Raw genomic sequence first — 14,348 nt, 5'->3', positions numbered from 1 at the left:
GCTGCAAAATTTCAATATCAAGACAGAGTGGGGCCCGGCACGGTGGCCTAGTGGCTAAAATCCTTGCCTTGAATGCTCTCGGGATCCCATATGGTCACTGGTTCTAGTCCTGATGGCCCCACTTCCCATCCAGCTCCCTGCTTGTGGCATGGGAAAGCAGTCAAGGACAGCCCAAAGCCTTGGGACTCTGTACCCACGTGGAGACCTGGAAGAGTTCCTGATTCCTGGCGGATTGGCACAGTACCGGCCATTGTCACATAAGGAGTGAATCATTGGACAGAAGATCTTCCTCTCTGTCTCTCCTTCTCTCTGTATATCTGACTTTGCAATAAAAACAAAATAAATCTTTTTTTTTTTTTATAAAATTTATTTTGACATTCTTTACATACTTAGAGTAAGAAGGTTCAAGGGCTACAGGAAAGTGGATAATACTAGTATGTTTTCCATATTGTTACCTTCATGTTTAAAAGGGGGGTATTAAGGGAGAAGGCCCACCCAATTTCCCACCCTCCCCAAGTCCCGGGTGTAGGGCATGCTCTGAGGTTCTTGCTCAAGTGGTTTTGATATTGCAACAGTTATGAATCGCTGTCAATCTTGCCACTCCAAGCACTATGAGGTCTTTGAAAAATCCACTGATTGACATAGTCCATCATAGCTGAGATGGTTGGTTGACCTGTTCTGTCTTCTCTCTTTTCTTCGTTAGGGTTCTGAGTCCAGCATTTAGATTAGGAAGATCTCCAAAGAAACTTCTTGTATGTGCTAACAAGTACAGGGCCAGGCACCGTCCATCGCTCCAATCAGCTGGTGGTTGTAATTGCTGGGTTGGTTCTGTGTTCACTCCCGACTTCCACTGGAACCAATGGGTGTTGCGGTCCAGCCTGGTTCTGCCCCGCACATACTTGGCCCTCACCTAAACCAGTGGGAGCTGCAGCCTAGTTGGAGCGACCCACAATAACCCCCACCAGGACTGCCCCTACCCTGGTTTGCCAGTAAGTGTAGCAGTAATCCAGTCTGTCCCACACCCCATTCCACCCCAGCCACTGTTTAGTTTTATGTCCTCCCGTGGAAGTGGTAACCCAAGAGGGATGAGCCCACTATTACCCTCCCAGGCCTCTCCCACTCCCAGATTCCAGTTGATGCTGCCCAACCAAACCTCGCCCACTTTAATTCTGTTTTTTTTTTTTTTTTAAAGATTTATTTTTATTATTTTTTCATTGGAAAGGCGGATATACAGAGAGGAGATACAGAGAGGAAGATCTTCCATCCGATGATTCACTCCCCAAGTGAGCCGCAACGGGTCGATACTATGCCGATCCGAAGCCAGGAGCCTCTTCCGGGTCTCCCACGCGGGTGCAGGGTCCCAAAGCTTTGGGCCGTCCTCAACTGCCTTCCCAGGCCACAGGCAGGGAGCTGGAAGGGAAGCGGGGCTGCCGGGATTAGAACCGGCGCCCATATGGGATCCCGGGCGTGCAAGGCGAGGACTTAACCACTTGCGCCACCGCGCCGGGCCCCACTTTAATTCTGTTTGCACCAGTAGGAATAATCCGCCGAGCCCGGCTTTTCCCTGATCTAGTCCACATGAGGCACACAGGTGTGGTAGCTCTGCCTAGTCGGGTCTGCCCCCATCCCAGCCCATGCTCTCCTGTGGAAGTAGCTATCCTGCAAAGGAACCCTCCCTTATTCCCCTGCTGGCTCTGCCTACTTCCTTTCTTGTTCTCAGGCTGGTTGGACGCTGCGGTCCCCTCCGGTACAGGCAACCTCACCTCGGCATTCCATATTGTGCACTAGTCTTAAAACAAAATAAATCTTAAAAAAAAAAAAATCTGTTTCTTAAAAAAAAAGACAGAGTGTTATGATGTAAATATAGACACTACACTTGGTCTTAGCCAAAAAGGCCGAGAAGCGATGATGTAAATATAGATATAAATAACTGGAATAAGGTTGATGGTCTGGAAACCAACCCACTTTCTTATAATCAGTTGAGTTTTGACTAGTATGCCTAACCCATAGGGAATAGACCGTCTCCTCAACAGGGTTGGGAAAGCTGAATACCCATGCAAAAGAATGAAACTAGGCCACGAATTTACATTGTGTGCAAAAATTAACTCAAAACTTATGAAAGATCTAAATTTAAGAGCTACGATAATATGCTTTTAGGAGAAAACCTAGTTGTAACACCTCACGGCTTAGAATACACAATGATTTCTTAATGTAATAAGAAGCAACAATAACCAACAAAAGAAAAATAGGGGCCAGCACTATGGTTTAGTAGGTTAAATCTTTGTCCTCAGTACTGATGTCCCAATATGGGTGCCACTTTGAGTCCTGATTGCTCTACTTTTAATCCAGCTCCCTATGAATTTGGGAAAGCATTGGAAGATGACCCAATCGATTGAGTACCTGCATTCCTATGGGAGAGCTGAAAGAAACTCTTGGATCTTGGCTTCGTATTAGCCCATTTCCAGCCATTACAGCCATCTATGGAATGAACCAATGTGTGGGAGACCTGTCCCTCTGTCTCTCTTCTTGCTGTTACTTTACCTTTCAAATAACTGAGGACATCTTTAACAGAAAAAATAGACCTGATCAAAATTAAAGATTCTATATCTCAAGACTCTACAAAAAAGCAAAAAACAAAACAAAACAAAACAAAACAAAAACCAATTCAGAATAAGAGAAAATACTTGAAAGTCATATGTATCTGATAAAAGTCTAGAATCCATAATATATAAGGAGATATTATAATTCAAGAAGAAAAAGAGAACGTATACTAATTTTAAAATAGATGAAAGATTTGATAGGTATTTCTTGAAATAAGATACACAAATGGACAATACGCATATCAAAGATGCTAAGGCTTAGACACTGGGGAAATGCAAATCAAACTCAGAACGAGCCATCACTTTTATGCTTCCCATCGGAGCCATAATAAACGAGAGAAAATAACGGGTTCTGGTGAGAATATACAGAAACTGGAACCTCTGTATATTGCTGGGAATGTCACATGGTATGACTGCTTTGAAAAATATTTTTACCACTGCCCACGGTGGCATGAACAGGGCTGGTGAGGGAGATGATTGTGCAATTGAGAAAATAAGAAATGACATGGGCACAAGGTAAAGACTATTGAAGCTAGGTAGCCAGAGGGAAACCCCTCCTCTAAGGGAGGAGGTTGACATGGAAGGCTCACTGCCTCAACCTTTTATTGACCTGCTTGGGGAGTCAAGTGGCATAAAATTTGATCGCTACACCCCATGATAATGTTAACCAGACAATGCTTGATGATCAGGATGCAACAGTGTGGCCCAAGTACAGAAGTCAGTATATGACTGTCTCAGGAAAATCCTTGAAGCACACAGTTCCATGGTCTTGGACCGTTGTCCAACTGTGGACCCTCACCTGCAGGCGTGGGTCATGGCCACTTGCCCACTCACGCATCATTGCCCTCAGTTTGACCTCAGTTTCTAGCACCAGTAGTCTGTGAACTCAAAATTCCAGGCACAGTCTGCTTTGCTCTTCCTTATCGAGTCATGCTGTTGTTTCTGTATATTCACACTCTGTGATTTTTATTTTACTTCCATATTTATTACAGAGGTGAGGAGGTTGCAGACCCATGTGGGCCTCCAATTAGGATGGGAAGAGCCGGAGGGAAGGGTGAAGGTGGATGGGATAAGTGTTTTAATCTTCCCTCCTGTGTCTGCAGGGTAGGGTGGGGAATGGGTGTGTCAGTCCTTTCTGTCAGATTACACCAGTGTCAGAGGGTCACCTATACGGGGAAGAATGTTCCCAGGGTGTTTCCTGTCTGGTCTGGATTGATCTGTGTTGTCAGTTTCCATATATCAAAGGTGAGAAATTCTTTCTAAGGCCTCTTGGCTGTCCATATCCACTGCAGTGTGTCCACAGACTCAGGTGCTTGCTGCAAAACCTGGCCTGGAATGTTTTTCCACCTGCTTTTCCCTTCATCCTCTAAAGAGGTGCTCAAGGTCTTCTGTTGGCTTAGATGAGCCAGCTGTCTTCTCCTCCCTGTGCATCTGGGTATGTTCTCTGTCCTTGCATGGGAGTCAGCAGTTGAGGTAGCCCTACCTTGCAGCATGTGTTGGGGTTGGACCACATATCTGTATGATTTTCCCTGAGGTTGGGAATCAAGTGCAACAGTCTAGTTGAGGAGTCCTCCCAGGAACTCCCACCTAGGAGGTTCTCAGACCTGACTCTTACATGTGCCAGCTGGTGTAGTGGCCTGGCCCAGCCTGCCCCCAGTCCCAGTATTGTGCAAACTACTGAGTGCTGTGGCTTAGTGAGGGAATCCCTAGAAACTCCCACCAAGCCAGTCCCCAAACCCAACTCTTGCATACACTGGTGGATGCTGTAGCCTAGTTTGACCTGGCCCCCAGTTTGCTCCCTCATACACCAGTAGGGCAGCCCAGTTGTGGCGACCCTGAGGAGCCCCTATCAGGTCCTCTCCAGCCTCCTGACTCTGACACACCAGCAGGTGCTATGGCCTATCCTGGCCTGGCCAGCACTAAACTGCCTGCAGCAATTTTGAAGATTCCTCAAAGTGCTTAATATAAATTTCCTATATGGTCTGTCAGCTCTATTCTTCAGGAACTAACCTAGAGCAATAAACCATACATCCACATCAAAATCTACACACAAACGTTCATGGTAGGAGTGTTCATAATAGTTCAAAATGGAAACAACTTACAAGTCCATCAGAGGATGAATAAATGAAATATAAAATAGATTATCACATGATGGAATATAAACATCAATATTACAAATCATTCAACCACACAAAGAAATGAATTACTAGTTCATATTTACCATATAGATGAACTGTGGAAACATTCAGCTAAGCGAAAGAAACTAGACACAGAAGATCGTGTAATATATATTGAGCGGGCATCATGGTACAGCGTCGTAAGCCACTGCTTGCAATGCTGCTCTCTTACATCAGCGTGCAGTGCAAGACCTGGCTTCTCCATTTCTGATCCAGCTCTCTGCCAAAGCACCAGGGAAGCAAAGATGATGGCTCAAGTACTTGCAACCCATGTAGGAAACCAGATGGAATTTTGGACTTCTGGGTTTGGTGTGGCCAAGCCCTGGCTGTTGTGATCAACTGGGGGATGAATTAGCAGATGAATTCTCTCCACCTCTCTCTGTTTTTTTGTCTTTAAAATAAATAAAAAAATAAATATATTTTAAAATTTTATTTATCTTTACTTGAAAGGCAGATTTATAGAGGAGAAAGACAGAGAGAATGATCTTCCATCCTCAAGTTCACTTCCAAAAAAACCACAACAGCTGGATCTGAGCTGATCTGAAGCCAGGAGCTTATTCTGGATCTCCAACATAGGTGCGGGTCCCAAGGCTGTGGACCACCCTCTATCTGCTGCTTTTGCAGGCCATAAGCAGGGAGCCAGATGGGAAGTGGAGCAGCCGAGATACAAACCAGATGCTAGCACTAGTAGGTGGAAGATTAGCCTGTTGAGCCATGACACCAGCCCCCAGTATAAATACTTTTTAAAAAGGTGACGTGGTGTTTGATTTCATTTATCTGATGTTTCAGGATTAGGCAAATATATAAAAACAAATACAGACTAACAGTTTTTAGGAAACAGGGAATGGGAAATGGAGAATATGATAATAAGTACAGGATTTCCTTGTGGGCTAGTGAAAATCTCCTAAAATTATATAGCGGTGATGGTGGTTCAAGTTTTGTGAATATGCTACAAGCCACAAACAAGCCACATTAAAAAGTGATTTTAGTGGTATGTGAGTTATACTTCCATTTTAAAAATTAAAAAGCAATATAATTGCCAGTTTTGTCAGTAGAAATTAGACAAAGGGAAGTCTAAAAGAGTAGGCCTGCAGGGTTGGGAAAGCTGACAGCTTGTAGTGCCCAAATAGTAGGAGATGGAAATTTACAAAATTTTATGTAACAAGAACCCAAGAAAATGTCTCAGGACATAAAATCAATCAAAAAAAAAAAAATCAATGAAAGGGACCCAGTGCAGTAGCCTGGTGGCTGAAGTCTTTGCTTTGCACATGCCGGCATCCTATGGACATCGGTTCTAATCCCAGCAGCTCCACTTCCCATCCAGTTCCCTACTTGTACCCTGGGAAAGCAGAGGAGGATGGCTCCATAGCCTTGGGACCCTGAACCCACATGGGAGACCTGGAGCAGGCTGCTGGCTCCTGGCTTCAGATCAACTCAGCTCTGCCCATTGTGGCTGCTTTGGGAGTGAAGCAGCAAATGGAGCATCTGTCTGTCTCTCCTCTCTGTATATCTGACTTTCCAATAAAAATAAGATAAATCTTTAAAAAAATCGATGAAAATCTTCAAGGTAAGACCTGAAACTGTAAGCTCCAAGACACTGGTATGGGCAAGGATATTTTTTGGGTAGCACCCCAGAAGCACAGTAAAGAAAAGCAAAAATAGAGCCCGGCATAGTGACCTAGCGGCTGAAGCCCTCAAGTTGAATGTGCCGAGATCCCATATGGGCGCTGGTTCTAATCCTGGTGGTCCCGCTTCTCATCCAGCTCCCTGCTTGTGGCCTGGGAAAGCAGTCGAGGATGGCCCAAGGCCTTGGGACCCTGCACCTGCACAGGAGAGCTGAAAGAAGCTCCTGGCTTTGGATCAGCTCAGCTCTAGCTCTTGTGGCCACTTAGGGAGTGAACCAGCAGATGGAAGATCTTTCTCTCTGTCTCTGCTTTTCTCTATAAATCTGCCTTTCCAATAAAAATAAATAAATCTTCAAAATATATACATATCACCTTTCAAAAATATGTCATACAGAATAAATGTGTGCAATTTGTGTATGTCAATTTAAAAAGAAGTCAAAAGGCAAAGTTGTTTCTCAAAAATATCCCCAATAAAACCTTATGCATATTTAAATCTAAATGCTTATAACTTGCAGTCTAGTTGGCCATTACCTGAGAGCATGAAGTGTGTGTTTCCTCCAAAGACAGACATTGCTCTGATCTTGTATTTATCATATTTTTAAAGGAAGTGTGGTAAAAAGAAAATCTATCAGAAAAACAATAATAAATGAGGATACTTCAACTGGTTTTTCAAGTGCTGCTAAAAGCAAGAAAATAAATAGTAAAGAGAATGTGCAGAATTTTGAGTTGAAACATGCAGAACTGGAAAAGCTGACTATTTAAAATTCCCAAATAATAAGAGAAAGTAAAGTCTCTATGCTGCAAGGCCAAGCAGGTGTCTCAGTTGATTAAAAAGAGTCATTAGGTGTACAGAAGGCCCCCTTACCCTAGGAGCATGCTGTCCAAGACTCCCAATAGATGCCAGAAGCTACTGATAACTTATTTTTTTTAAAGATGTATTATTTTTATTGGAAAGTCAGATATACAGAGAGGAGGAGAGACAGAGAGAAAAATCTCCTATCTGCCAATTCACTCTCCAAGTGACTGCAACAGTCGGAGCTGAGCTGATCCAAAGCCAGGATCCCAGAGCTTCTTGCAGGTCTCCCAAGCAGGTGCAGGGTCCCAAGGCTTTGGGCCATCCTCAACTGCTTTCCCAGGCCACAAGCAGGGAGCTGGATGGGAAGTGGGGCAGTCTGGATATAAACCAGTATCCATATGGGATACCAGCATGCGCAAGGTGAGGACTTTAGCTGGTAGGCTACCGTGCTGGGCCCGGATAACTTTAAATCTCATGCATACATAGCTATGATAAGCTTTAATTTATAAACTTTAAAAGGCACAGCAAGAGATGAGCTACAATAAACTATTAATAAAATAAAACAATTACAATAACATTGTGATAAAGGTTATTAAAATACAAATTACATATTTCTGATGTATTTGTAATGTATTTATTTTTATTTGAAAGAGTTATATTAAGAGAGAGTAGGAGAGACAGAAAGATTTCCATCCAGTGGTTTATTCCATATTGGCTGGAAAGGCTGGAGGCAAGCTGATCCGAAGCCAGGAGCCAAGAGCTTCTTCTAGGTCTCCCATGTGAGTGCAGAATCCCAAGGACTTTTGCCTTCCCAGGCCATTAATAGGGAGCTGGGTTAGAAGTGGAGCAGCCAGGACTCAAACCGGCCCATGTGCTGGCATATGGATGCTGGCAGAAGTTTAGCTCCACAGCCCAACCCTATTGGTTTTGACTCAGTTGACCATGATTAATTAAGTCCTTAAACAGTGAATCTATGGATGAGAAGATGACTTATGCCTTTGTTCCATCTAATTTCGATTTTGGCATTGTTGCGTGGAAGGGGGGAGTTAGAAGGTGAAAAGACGGAAGATAAAGAAAGCAAACTTGAATTTGTAAGTTACAAAAGGGCTGCTGAGGGTGAGCAGCGACAAATGAAACCAACCAAATGCAAATAGATGAGCAGCTTCCCAAAGTTTAGAGGAAGCAGTGTTGTCAAAGAAACCACAAGCCTTTGCAAAAAGCATGAACAAGTCAGTAAGGCCTCAACGCAACCCTCAGCAGGAAGTGACACACACGCAGGGCAAGCGTCCTCCCCAGCTTCTGCTTCTGTGTGGCCAGGAGGAGTGAGGGCCCGGGAGGAAACCCCTGAGAGAGCGGTGCCTAGGATCCTCTAGAACAATTTATGAGCGAGCTCGTGCTCAGGCCAGGCAGCCTGCACAACCTCTGTGGTTAGTGGCTCGGGTCGGTCCACACCCACGCTCCCATGGGGTGCAATGGGAATGTGTGTCACAGTTTTCCTGTGTCTGTCCAGTCATCACATTGTTTGCATGCTGGCTGGGGTGTGGGGCCAACAGTTTGATGTTTTAGGCCCAGCTCTTGGATCTGTAAGATTTCACAGCCTTTCTTGATGGAGTGGGCTACTGCCTGCGAGGCTAGTCAGCATCTTGGGGGGTGGTCTCCCATGAACAGGGGTCAAAGCTGTTCTACTTGTGGGATGGCAGAAACGGGAGACATTTAAAGACCAGAAAAGTGTGCCGTGGGGCAGATTGCTACTAGTGACTTTCCCCGTATACTCTTTTGAAATGTTTCAGCTACAGATGTAGGCCAGGTTCTTTGCTTTCTTGTCCAGTCTCTTGCAGACTTTGGTGTGAGGGTTTTTTTTTTTTTTTTTTTGCAAGTCTGACAAGATGAATTTGCATTCTGTTTTCCAGATATGTTTGTATTATTCACTCCTTATTGCCTCGTATTTTTCTGGAGCCTCTGGGCTTACAGTTTTGTTTGTGGAAAAGATTTTAACTTTGGAGTCAATTTCTTTAATAGATAGAAGATATTGTATTTTTTTTTTTTTGTGGCCACTTCAGTAAATTGCATTTAAGGAGCCTGTATATTTCAGTCAAAAATTTTGATTGATTTGCATAAACACTGACACAAAGTTATGTATATTATCCTGTCATGTTTTTAAGTGCCTACATGTTTAACAATAACCCCCTTTTCCTTTTTTTAAAAAAATTTTATTTATTTTTTATAAATATTTATTTATTTTTATTGGAGAAGCCAATTTACAGAGGGGAGAGACGGATCTTCCATCTGCTGGTTCACTCCCAAGCCGCTTCAACAACTAGACCTGCTCTGATCCCAATATGAAGCCAGGAGTTTCTTCAGGGTCTCCCACATTGGTGCAGGGTCCCAAGACTTTGGACCATCCTCGACTGCTTTCCCAGGCCACAAGCAGGGAGCTGGATGGGAAGTGGAGCTGCCTGGATACAAACCGGTGCCCATATGGGATCCCAGTAGATGCAAGGTAGGGCCCTATTTATTTATTTCATTTAAGAATGAGGAAGAGAGAATTTCTCTTCTATTGGTTCACTCCCTAAATGCCCACAACAAATGGAACTGGACCAAGCCACAGCCAAGAACCAAGAACACAGTCTAGGTCTCCCAAGTGCACTTGAACCATCACCTGGCGTTCCCCAGGGTGCAGGAATCAGCAGAGGAGCAGAAAACTCAGGCCCTCAGATACGGATGCAGATGTCCCAGGCAGTGTGCTAACCACTGCCCAAGTCTCATCACGGTAGTTCCTCCTCACATCTGGCTTTGGCATTTACATGCTGTCTCTTTTCTCTCTTTTCCTTGATTTGTCTTGTTGAAAGTTTATTAATTTTATTCATCCATTCGAAGAACAGGCATTTGACTCTGGAATTTCTCTATTGCATGTCTGTTTTCTAGTTTATTGATCTCTACTGTCTCTCCCTTCTGCTTTTTGGGGTTTAATTTGCTCTTTATTTTCTGGCTTCTAGATTTAGAAATATTGATCATTGGTTTTTGATCTTCTTATTTTATAGTTTATAAACCTGAAGGTATGCTTCCTTCTCGGTACTACTTTAGTATCTAGTTCTTGGCTTTCCTACCTCCCATGGGTCACGCTTTGGAGGAAAGGCATGTGGGAGAGCTGCCCAGCCTGTTTTGGTTTGCAATATGTACATAGTCACTTGGTATGTTGAATTACTGAATTTTTTAAAGGGGTTGGTTATATAGTCTTGCCTTTCTTGGTTAACACATGTGAGCATGTTTCGCATCAACTCTTTTATTGGTCTATATTGCAGTTGGCTATGATTCTCTCCTCTATATTCCACCCAAATATCAGTATGATGAGATTTCTTGTTAGAAGATATTTTTAATGGAAGATATGAGAATAATGGAGGGGTATTACAGCATACAATAGGAAACAACATGGACCTTCTTCTCAATCCACAGGGAATGGTTCATCACTTTTTGGATTTGGCCTAGTCCTGTTGCCAGGTTTTTCCATTGATGTTCTTCTCATAGTCCTATTTTCTCTTCCCACCAATTCCCCTCTTCCAAGAATCCCAACTCTCCTGTGTTGATATTAAGCTTTCCTCAAAGAAAGGATAAGAACTGATTCTTACTCATGGTCTCTTTTCCACTGCCTAAGACCCTTTCAGATCTGATACACACAGGGCTGGGGACAGCCAGGGAGTCAGCACCGATCCTGCCAAGCCCAGAACTTTTCCCCAGAACCTTGTTGAGAGGCTGTGATGGGGTGAGGTGGGCTCCCAGCCAGCTGCCAGTTCATTCTCCTGATGCCTGAGATGGTCAGAGTTGGGCTGGGGCTAACTAAGCTGGGAGCCAGGCACTCAATCCAGGTCTTCCTTGTGGATGGCAGGAACTCAACTACTTGAGCTATCACTGCAGTCACCCAAGGGTGTGCATTAGTAGGAAGCTGGAATTAAGAGCAGAATAAAGACTTGTACACAGGCATTCTGATATGGGATGTGGGCATCCCAAGCAGTGGTGCAAGTTCCAAACTAGGCCAAACACATGTTCTTCTTGTTTTTTTTACATGATTAAAAGAGATGTGCCCTTGTGTCTGCCCCAATTTGATAAGCTACTGCTTGATTGTGATTACTACTTTATTATAATCTTGGTAAATACTTATTATTATTATTATTATTATTATTATTATTATTATTAACATTCTCCTTTCCCCCATTAAAAAAAAAACCAAACCTAAAGGAAATATGGAGATATAGTTCCCTGACATCTCACCTACTGGACAGAGTTCACTTAACTAGCTGAGCTGTATGATTTCCATTGCTGAAGGAACGATATTTCTGTATGTTTTTGTGGAATGCTGCTGTTCCTTGTCAAATTGTAACAGGGACTTAGTGCTGTATGACATCCTAGTGTCCCAAGGAGCAGCAACCCAGAATCAGGTGTATCTGGATGTCTGGAGCAGGACAAGCAGCAGTTCGTTGGCCCAAGGATCTAGAAACTTCTTGGAAAAGGACCCAGCCTTTGGCTGTTGCTTACTCTGGCCCAGTCCCAGAGGGAGGGAGCCTCAATGAAATGGAAAGTAACCAAAATAGGGGCAGGTGACTGAAACTGATTGGGAGTCAAAAGCCATTCTGTCTGTGTTCCTCATAACAGTGACCACAGGGGACAGAGATTCTTCCATCATCTGATTAAAAAAAATATATCTAGGGAACACGTTGGATATGGTTGCATGAGCCTTGAGCTGGACTGAGCTATAGAGAAGTGGAGAAAGAGAGTCGGAAGACTGGCTTGGCTGCAAACTCTTAACTATGACCTCCATGTCCAGCTTGATGGAGCACCGGCAACGAGCTACTAAAGAAACCATGTTGGTCAGAGGGCGAAGACAGCGGCCCTAAGTGCTGTTTCTTGGACCTCAGCCTGGAATGGCTGGATGGGCACACAGTTCTTTCAGGTTCATGGGAAGGCCTGCAAGCTGAACAGGAGTCCTTGGGGAGGGCCTGGTGAGATCCTAGGAGGGTCTGGTGATGTGCCCAGGGCCTGCTCAGACCCCAAGAGTAGGCCAGGTAATGTGGGATAAGCAGGGTAATTTAGAACCTGGCATTCTAGAAGTGTAGCTGTGCTTTTACCTTGTACCTTCTGGCCCAGGATGCCACAGCCCTGATGTTACCAGCCCTTAAGTAATATGCAACCCCCAGGCTCCTCCTACAACCACCCCACACCTTTGTAAATAAGTCTTCTATGAAACTGATGATTCTGATATGTCCCTCTGTGAATGCTTTGCTACTGTTGACGTTCCTAACAGTCACTCTATGAAATTATCTATTAGACCAAGAAATATCCCCTCTGCTACCAGGACCCTCCTGCTACAAAGGCCATTCTGTGGATGGCTTGGGGACTCCCTTTGGGCCCTAACTCTTAGCAAACAGCACAGGTAGTAGAGAGTGGGGACAAGGGCTGAAAGGGCAGGTGCTTTTAGTGCATGGAAACTGAGGACATACACCAGAGAGCTCTGGTGGGAGGTTGCTGACCCATTTAGACTTAACTCACGCCCTGGGTGGAGATTAGGCCAGAAGAGAGGGAGGCAGGAAGGCTGTCATAAAGTCATAGCCCAGAGCCAATAACCTCAGATCCGGTCCACTTGCTTTCTGGAGTAAAGCTGATTAGGCCAGATCTCAGGGTAGGATGGACAGTTCAAATGTGAAGGCAGGCTGGGATTAATTGGTACTGAACATGGGATTGTCTGCCCAGGAAGTGGCTCTCACCAGCATCCCTCCCACAGGGGTGGAAGGAATGAGGGTGCTCATAAAACAGCCCTGGGGAAAGGAACATTTTCCCCCAACTGACGCAGAATTCACTCATGGACAGAATGCTTGAGAGAGAAAGAGAGAGCAAGCCGGGAGCATCCAGAAGACACAAGGGGTTGAGGGTGGGTGGGTGTGAGGGATTTTAGGACAGTTTGGTTATAAATTTAATAAATACTGGAAGCCCAACAAGATTTTGAAAAGTTAATTGAAAAATGGCACCACCCTAGACCTCTAAATCTGGTTTTATTTACCCAGGCCTCACAGTACTTCCTCATAGTAAAGTCAGGAATTTATACACATTGAAAATTGAGTTCATATTGTGTAAACACAACAGAATGTCCAATAACAGGCATGTGAAGGAAATAAAGTGGGGGAAAATGGCCCAGGTATTGTTTCTATAAATTCTCCCATGTCCTTTGCACATACTGTTCCCAGAGTCTGGAACCTTCTGTTCCTTCCTTGTGCCTGGAGAAAAGTCATGTTCTGCTGCCATGGGTCTATCACAGATAGAAGTCATGTTTCCCTGGAGCCATTTGATTCCTGTCCTGTCTGCACCAGCTGACAAACTTCATGAAGGCAAGAATTATTCCAGGACATGGTGCCTAACACCTGCTAGATGCTACCAGACCCTTCATGGATAACTGCTTTGTTGATTTCATTTTTTAAACATGTATTTTTATTTGAAAGGCAGAGTTACAGAGACAAAGAGAGATCTTCCATCCACTGGTTCACTCCCCAAATTACAATGGCCAGAGCTGAGACAATACAAAGCCAGGAGCCAGGAGCTTCTTCCCGGTCTCCTACATGGATGCAGGGACTCAAGCACTTGAGTCATCCTCCACTGACTTCCCAAATCATAAGCAGGAGGCTGGATTGAAGTGGAACAACAAGAACAGGAACTGGCTCCCTTAGTGAGATGCTGGCACTGCAGGCGTGAGCTTGGCATGCAATGCCATAGTGCAGGCCCTCTGTCTTGATGATTTTTTAAAAAGGTCAAGTTGAGAGAAAAGATAATGCATGATATGTAGTCCTGGTAGTGTCAGACCTGTGCTGCCCACGTTCCTCTGTGTGAAGGTCATTTGTTCTGACAACACACCAGCATGCTACTGGCTGGCATCAGGACCTGCTGAGGAAGGGCAGTGACGATTCGAAGCAGATCAGACCTTGCTCTCAGAGCAGCAAAAGAGACACGCAGCAACTTTGATTCCCCTGAAACTGCAGAAAGGCTTTTCACTGAACTCAGAAATTTTGGATCTCGCTGGGACTGCTACAACAATGCAAATGTTGTGGTGGCCCAAGTAGAAATTTTGAGCTGATGTGTGTCTCAAGTTCTGGGAGTTTTCTCTATTTGC

The sequence above is a fragment of the Ochotona curzoniae genome, unplaced genomic scaffold (genome assembly GCF_017591425.1).
Source record: "Ochotona curzoniae isolate NIBS_2020 unplaced genomic scaffold, NIBS_Ocur_1.0 contig_517, whole genome shotgun sequence".
Lineage (NCBI taxonomy): Eukaryota > Metazoa > Chordata > Mammalia > Lagomorpha > Ochotonidae > Ochotona > Ochotona curzoniae.
This window is presented reverse-complemented; position numbering follows the sequence as displayed.